Consider the following 8,246-nt stretch of genomic DNA (forward strand, 5'->3'; position numbering starts at 1 on the left):
TTTACTTTTTTTTTTTTTTTTGTCCCACTCCCTCCCCTTGCCGTCTTTCTGGGTTTAATATCAAAACAGGGGTCTGATGGACGATGAAAGCCCCCCCGGCAGACTCCGTTGCAGCGCCCCGGTTTGTTGTAGGTCAGGTCGCAGCCAGCTCCGGCTGGGTTTTGAACAGGTTTTCACGGGGCTGGGTTTTTTTGTTCTGAAACTTTGTGAATGGGCTGTAACTGTGATTCCGCGTTGCAGCTTGGGAGTTCCAGGCTGGAGCTGGAGCTGGAGCGCTTTGGGCTTTAACTTCGTAACTTGGTGCTATAGGCGTCGCTTTGGGTTGCAACTTTATAACTCGAGACTGGGAGGCTGAACTTTTGCATTGTAATTTTGCAACCTTTGGATTATCACTTCGGAATTTCGGATTATAAAAGCAAAGCTTTGATTTCTAGTTTTATAACTTCGGCTTAGAACTCCGTAACTTTAAATAACAACTGAGTGAGGCGAGAAGCAGCGCAGGTAGCAGGCGTCTCTTTTCAGAGGAGGTGTGTTTTGCTTCCCAAACCCGTATTTAAGAGGAGCCCCGAAGCACCTTCCCTCCTCGGGCTGCCAGGGCTCTCTCAGCGCCGCCGTGCCGTGCTGGGGTCCTGCGCCGCGCTCTGCTGGCTCCCGGTTCCTCTGGGGCAGAGCAGTGCAAGCCCTTGGCTTTGGCATCTTTTTAAGAAAGGTCTCTGATTATTTCAGACATCGCAAAATGCGAGCATGCAAATTATGTGCAAAGCTCGCAACAGCCCCGGTGTCCTGTGGTCCCATGAGGAGCTTCCCAGGTCTTAACATAGCAGCTTTGTTTAAAAACGGTTCTGAAACCTCTTTTTTGAAAGAAGCAGAAAACCCCGTGGCGATGTTAGGGGTCACTTCACTTCTGCTTAGGGCAGAGAGAAAAGGTGGTGGTTGGCAGCAAGACCTTCAGCTTGGAGGAAGCTGTGTCCTCCTGAATATTCTCCTCTATCGATGCCTGCTAGTTGGGCCAATTGTTGGACCTTGCCTGTGGATTATGTTTTTCATTTGCACGACCTAGTAGGTGGATGAGAGACTGACGGTGCGTGCACAGTTGCCACTCCTGATAACGTTTTCTGGTTACTAGAGACATAGGCTGGGCGCCCATGCTGCCATGTTAGCAAAGGTGAATATTTTGCTTGTGAAGACAATCTGCCAGTCATCTCAACTTGCTGTGCCATTGCCTGTGTCGTATGGCAGTGTCCAGGCAACGTGCTGTGTGGTGCTTCAGCCCCAGGTTGGCACTTTGTCTGCTTGCCTGACAGGCAGGAGCTCCTCAAACGTACGTGGTGTGCCCATCGGGCCCTCCAGCAACAGGGGCTTTCCTGTGCAGATGTGGTCTGGCTGGCACACGTGAGCCTGGACATGTGGCACTTCCTAGTCTGCCATAAAGTCAAATATGACCAAAGATGAGGCTTTAACATAGAGCAAAGGGCTTACCTGTTGTGCGTTGGTTCCTGCCTAGGTGCTTAAGATGATTTTTCTTATTGCCAGAGCTGCTCAGAGTATTTTAAGAATCTTTAAGACCTCCATACACCAAAGAGCGAAGCATAGCCTTCATAGCCTGAAGTCCCATCACAAGTATGGGTGCATGTTTGGGTTTTTAGCTTGGGTCTAGAAAACCAAATATGCTTTATCTACGCTGTATTTGCCTGCCATCTTGGGAGGAGGAGAGAAGCATTATCTTAAAAAAAAAAAAAAAAAAAAAAAAAAAAAAGACGGAAAAGAGATTTCAGCCACTGAACGTTATATACTTAGCATTTCAGATGACAAAATCATAACAATATCTTTGCTTAACAGAAATAGAGAAACTGTTTTATTTACCTAAGCTCAAAATATTGCATGCTGAGTACGGTCTCACTGATCTTTCAACAAAAAAAAAAAAAAAAAAAAAGGCTCCCTAACTAGTAAACTGATACTAGCATTACCTGACCTCTTATGAAGCCTGTTATAAGTTGTAGGTTCCCTGTATAACTAAAACTGCTCTTTGGATGACTGGCAAACTTTTCCCTATGTTGAACACCACATCTATGCTGGATTTCCTAGAAGAGTTAATAAGTTGTCCAAGTTAGGCTATTAAATTGCTAAGACTCCTTGCTCTAGCGACCTCGTACTGTTTTAAACATTTAACTTGGACTTTTGACTTTGGCTTCAGGCTCCTGGCAGAGATAGTGCATTGCTCTGAAGAAGGTTAGCACTTTACTATGATAATTGTATGCTAGGAAATATACGAGCTGGTTCATGGTAATCAGTAGCATTTTATTTTGATAACTAGAGAGGAAGACATATGCAAATCTTGGCTATGTTTTGTAGCCTGATGGATACCACTGGGGAAAAAAGTGTCCATGGGCATGGGACCTTGTAGTACAAAGTACGAGTAACTGGGAAGACATATGCCTAACTTAAAAACTAGCTCTGCCTTACAAATTTTGTTGATGTAGTAAGACAGAGATATGTATCTAGATAACATTCTTAGAGCTGATGATTTTCATCTTCAAGGTCAGGAAACGCTTGAATGAAACCAGACAAAAGAGTGTAATTTTGGGTGGGTGCTAATTCAGGATGAGCATGGTTCATGGGAGAAACAGGCTTTCAGAGCAAAGCCTTTGAGTCTTCTCTTAGCCTTGTGGCTTCCTGGACTGCTTATTGAAAGGTACCTCCAACTCTGCATGCTGTCAATAGCTCAAACAAGATGCAGAAGAGATTTCTGTTGGTGCTCCATTGAGTCTTTCAGTTATCAATGCCCAGTACCAACTCATGTGAGATCATACAAGTACAAGGAAGTAACTTATACAGCAGAAACCATGTTAACAGGCACACTGCAACAGAATTTATGTAGCTGGCTTCCAGTCTGGCTACAGCTGTTGCCTGGTTTATTTCTCAATCCCAGCACAATCAGATACAGATATTCAAAGAATCACAGAGAACTGGGACTTGTATTGCAACTTGAGGTATGAGACATTTTCACAACACAAATGCTTGGCGCTGTTGAAGATCATGAAGAGAAAAACTATGAATCTTGGATGTGCCTCACAGATTAAATGTAAAGTTTTGAACATAGGAAGACAGCAAAACACACAGCAGTGTATCTTTGAGAGTGCCTTTTCCCAAACACTCTCAAGTCATTTATAGCTAGGTGTCTCTGAAACCTGTGTGCAGAAACGAATACTTAAGTTTTGTAAGAAATATCTGAATGGCTTCACCATGCTTCCAGGAATGCAATAAAGCTACAGTGAGTGCGGCTGTGAATGCCTGGATTTGCAAAGGAGTTCAGGCATTTCCATGCTCAGAGTCACTGAATTGGCGTATGACCCAGGTCCCTGTATAGAGAGTCAGAGAGAAACTAGATGCTTCAGCATCATCAAACACATCACTTGGAGACAAGAAGCTAAAGAAATCTTCATCTTTCCTGCTGAAGCTGGAAAGTCAGCTTCACTGGGCGTAGCTGGGTAAATATGGGGGAAACTCAGCTTGGGTATCCAGTGATGAGGGCGTTGCTTGTGCTTCTGGTCCTAGCCCCCAGGACTGCTTCTCTTTGGCACTAGGAGTTAGGAGATGAGACAAATAAGCAGCATGAAGCTTTGTGAGGGAGGGCTGCCCTGCCTGTGGGGACAGACAGGGCGAATCTAAAGTGAAACACAGCCTATGTCTCTCTATGAAACTGTACACAGCTTCTTACTTCAGCAGGATGTGAAAGCTAGCAAAGCAGCTTTCAAGAAGAGCTTAACTTCAGAAACTATAAATTTGTCTGCATGTCTGTTAAGTGCGGGGAAACAAATGGCTATTTTTCAATTGAAGAAGGGAAAAAAATCTTTTGGTAAAAGTTCCATAGGATTTTCCTAACTGAAAACAGATGGGGTCTTTTAAAGCTAAAAAAAAAAGAATCTTAACTGTATCCTATGCATATATATTCTTTTGGGTGTATACTTTTTAGCAGTACTTGTGGCTTACAAGAACACTTTTTTTTTTTATTGATGGGTGTAATTTGGCAACCAAATACACTGTTTATCTCTTCCACTCTTTTGTAGGTTGCTAATAATTAAACTGCTGAATGAGAACTTGAAAAGTTTAACTGCTTTGTTTAACCAAGTGCACATAATTCATTTGGTAGGAGTGGTTCTCCGTGTGCTTTTTGTACAAAGCAAGCTCATCTCCCCTGAAGTCTCTTGGTAAAGAAAGGACAGAGCTATGTTACAGCATGCTTAAAGCTACTTGAATGTTGTTGAAACAAGGAAATATTATTACTGTGCTGGAAATGAGATTTATAGAACATGTGAGTGTTATGTGAGTGTGCTAGAGCTAGTCCAATACTTGAAGCAGGGAATAGGAAGCATGCAGATTTGCAGCTTGCCTCTTCTGTTCAGTGGTGTTTCAGTAACGTAATTGCTGATTTGCTTGATAGCGTTGCTGATTCAAGCTGACTATGATTTACTAGGAATAATCTTACATGTGAAGTGGAAAAAAAAAAATACCTGGCAGTGATAGGCAGGACTGGTGGGTCATATTTCAGTGGGATGATAAGCAACTGTGCTCTCCGGTGCTCTGTTCCTTGCAGGAAATGATTAACCTGGTATGTTTGCTTCACTTGTTCAGGCTATTTCAGTGGTTTTTTTGGAACAGGTATCCTTGAACTACCGCATGTTGTGGAATGAAAGAGCAGGTGCTGGACAGGGGAGAAGCGATGTCCACCCTCTCCTGGTGAGCACTATCAGGGAGGGCAGGATCTGGGTGCCCACTCTCTGGGGAGGGGAGGCAAGTTGGGAGGAGCTCCTGCTGTGGGAGCATTGTTTGCCTAGCCTTGATGAGATGGGCTGGGACACAAGGTGGGTCCTGCACAGCTCACTAACAGATCGGGACTTCTGTATCTCAGTGCTTGCATCCACCTTCAGAAGAAACACCAGTGTCCTCTTTAGGCTGGTGCCATCTGGGCTTTGAAGGGGGTTGTTTGCAGGATATGTACTGCCTTATCTTCACAGCTACAGGGAGAAGGAGCCTGCTGAGCACCTAGCACAGAGGCAGGTTTGTGCTCCTTGCTTCTGGCACTGCTCCAGTTGTGTTTTGCCAGCTGCTATGACAGAGTCCAATGGTACCCTGCTCCATGGTAGTGACGGGGCAGGTAGTGCCTGCAGCAGGGTGCTGTGCTTGGTCGGGCATTGGAGTGGGCCATGTGGCAGGAGAGGGAAGGGATGGCGCCACAGTCCTCTCATGGAGGTCTTTGGAGTGGAGAAAAGGGATGCTTTCCCTTGGAGATCAATTTCCCTACTACCCATCAAGAGAGTTACTGAATCCAATGGTGTTCATACAAACTCGGTACAGCCGCTAAATACCTTTTGAAATGTGTAAGCAAATACACAACCATTAAGAACCTGTGCTGGTGGCCGATTTCAGTGTTAAATTACTGTTAAGCCCAAATGAGTATGAACCAGCAAGGAACGCTTACCTGGAGGAATTATGTCAGTTCTTTGTTATCACTTATTGCCCAAGTTAAATGGTCAGCCAGGTATAAATTCTTCAGGAGTCGGATTCAAGGAGCACCTTGCAGCTCTGATTCACAACTGCTGGCAAACCACTGCGAGCCCCAAAGGACCTGCTGCCTCAGGGTGTGGTGCCTGCTCTGCCTCCAAGCCAGGCTCTAAAGCTGGCTTGAAACTGCCTTCCTCGTCCTGGGTGCTTCTCTCGTGCCTTGGGTGTATCAGGCTAAGCAGTCTGTGGCTTCAGCTTAAGGGAGTGATGAAGGATGTGGTCTCTGCCAGTCCTCCTCTGTGGACTCTGACCTGCTTCTTTCAAAGTGCAGTAAAAGCTCTTGTGGCATCTAGAAGGTATTTAAACTGATTCTTACCAGGCTCCAAAGTCTGCTGGAAAAATACGTAGCCATTTATGTTATTCATCCTCTACTGGCAGTACCTCCTGAAAATTAAGGGTATCCCCCTTGCATTTGGGCTTCCTTTGTAAAAGATAGTCAGAACACTGGTTATATTTGCAGAATCAGAGCCTCACAGTTTCTAGGAGCATAGTACGGATTAATCCAGGGGCAGCTGGAATGGGAAATGCCCAAACTCTGTACAGAAATGTGCTTCATTAAGGCAATGACTCTTTCACAGGGTTGTAATGTCAAAGTATAGGCCTGTAATTGTTTCACTTGTGTTTTTAAAGGTGTGTTTCAAAGGTGTTTTGAGGAATCATAGGTAAGTACAGGGGATATCTCTGGCTAAAAGTCTGGTTGAAGTTATTAGAAACAAGGTAAAAATCTTGAAATCTAAACAAGCACACAGGTTTGCTTTGCCAAAAACATGATCCTGTGTCTAGGGTCATCTTCTTTCATGAGAGATGCTGCTGATTTTAACTGGTGTTAATTATACTGAGATCCTAGTTCCCACCTTGCTGCAGACTGTTGCAACTGGTGAGGTTTCAGCAGCCTGAACCTGCTGAGGTGCCTCCAGCTGCTCTGTCAGGCTGCTGCGGTCTTCATCTCTCACCAACGTGCATATGATGGCACACAGAGAGCTAATCTTCCAGGAAGCTAATCTCTCCTTGCAGAGCTGATTTGTATCCGTGGATTTGCAGTCACTTCAGGCCCCTGCAGGGGCTGGCTGTAGATCTCACAGCCATGCCTGCCGTCCTGAGGCAGAGGGGACTTTCTGGCCAGGTGGAACTATGGCAGCCAGAATTTAAATGTGTTTAAATTGCTCTGGAACCGCACCCTGAAGCTGTGGTTTTGCATGTGCTTTCAGTCAGCTCTGCTGGTGGAAGAAGCAACCTTGACTCCTTCGATGAGATTATTTTTGGCTGGATTAGGTCCCCGGTCTGGCTCGTAGCACAAACCCGCAGGCAGGTCTGCCAACATGATGTAGTAGCTGGAGCAGGGATGAGCACAAGTGGTTGAGGGAATGGCAGGTTGTGCTGATTTAAGTTGTGTTACTGCTGCACGTACAGATCTGGGAAGCGTGTGTGCAGTGGGGCAGCAAAATGTGCGGGGGGGTGGACTGGGGCACACTGGAAGGAGCAGTGGGTGTCACCATGGTGTCCCCGTGAGTGCCTCTGCTTCAGTGCTGCTGCCACCCTGGCGCCCTGCTGCCTGCCAGGGCTGGGGTTGCTCTCAGCTCTCCTGCTGCCCAGGAGGTTTTAAGTGACAGGATATTTTTGAGGGAGTTTTGTCTGAAGTTTCATAGAACCGTTAAGTGTCAATAAAGGCACTGCAGTGCTCACCAGGCAATGACACAGGGATAAGAAAATCGTAAGAAACTACCTAAATACTACAATACCTGAACACGAAAGAAAAAGGAATGTTTTTATGTACACAAAGTAAGACTAAAGATGCTTTTCCAACACTATTCTGCTTATAAAAATACTCTTGATTTGCGGGGCCTCGAAACTGTAGGGATGAGATGTGACTTGTGGTATGTGCTGCTTATTTCTGGGATTTTTAGTTTTTCAGGCCCAACTGATTTACCCAATCAATAGCTGGCTGGCCTCTTTTCAGTGGTAAACAAGTCTTAAATTCCATATGTTCTCAATACAGTATAGCAGAATAAATAATACATTGAAATATCAGCTTGGCTGTGTGGTGGTGTAACTGAAAAGGAACACGAAGGAGTCCTGGGGAGAGCAGGGATTATGTTTAGATGAATCTGGGACAGAGCTTTTACCAAGGAAAAATGGTCAGCTGCTTTTACAAAACCAGGCATACAGTAAACATGATTTCACTACATCTGAGCTCAGAAGTTGTTTTGAGTACTGTTTTTCAGACCACCGCAGAGCACAGATTTCTCCACTGGGATTTAGTGGAGATTAACCAGCCTTGGTTTGTAATTTGAAGTTGCATAGCAGCTGGCTACTGAAGGTGGGTAGACAGTTTACCTGCAAGGATTGGATGTGACCGCCTGCCACTTTGAATTTACATCACCGCTGACTATGGTAATGATGTTTATGAGTTACCATGGTCCAGAAAATATTCAGATTTTATCACATGTAAAGCAAGCTCTTTGCTTGCACTCGGATTTCTATCTTTATACAGGTCACGAGAACTAAGACCACATGGTTTTGCTGAAGATTTCACTGATGTGAGTTATTTTAGAACAAAGTGAATTCAATTTCTTAGTATTGTGGCTAGTAACAGGCAAAACAAGGGCTGGTGTTTCCTATAACTCTGAACCATGGCAATAACAGTCAGCAGTTTCCCTTTTTTTTTTCTTTTTTTTTTTTTTTTT

General features: G+C 44.7%; 1 protein-coding gene across 4 annotated transcripts in view; it reads left to right on the forward strand.

Annotated features, from left to right (window-relative positions):
* The first annotated feature begins 4,969 nt into the window (after positions 1 to 4,969).
* The window catches only part of IQGAP2 (IQ motif containing GTPase activating protein 2), a 122,969-nt gene continuing 119,692 nt past the window's right edge, over positions 4,970 to 8,246 (forward strand). For 2 of the 4 annotated variants that reach the window (XM_014965001.1, XM_014965002.1), the window contains exon 1: positions 4,970 to 5,058. The gene's annotated coding sequence lies outside the window, so the exon portion shown is untranslated. The remainder of the gene's footprint in view (positions 5,059 to 8,246) is intronic. The other 2 variants (XM_014965003.1, XM_014965004.1) reach the window with 2 other exon arrangements.

The sequence above is a fragment of the Calidris pugnax genome, unplaced genomic scaffold (genome assembly GCF_001431845.1).
Source record: "Calidris pugnax isolate Ruff unplaced genomic scaffold, ASM143184v1 scaffold273, whole genome shotgun sequence".
Taxonomy (NCBI): Eukaryota; Metazoa; Chordata; class Aves; order Charadriiformes; family Scolopacidae; genus Calidris; species Calidris pugnax.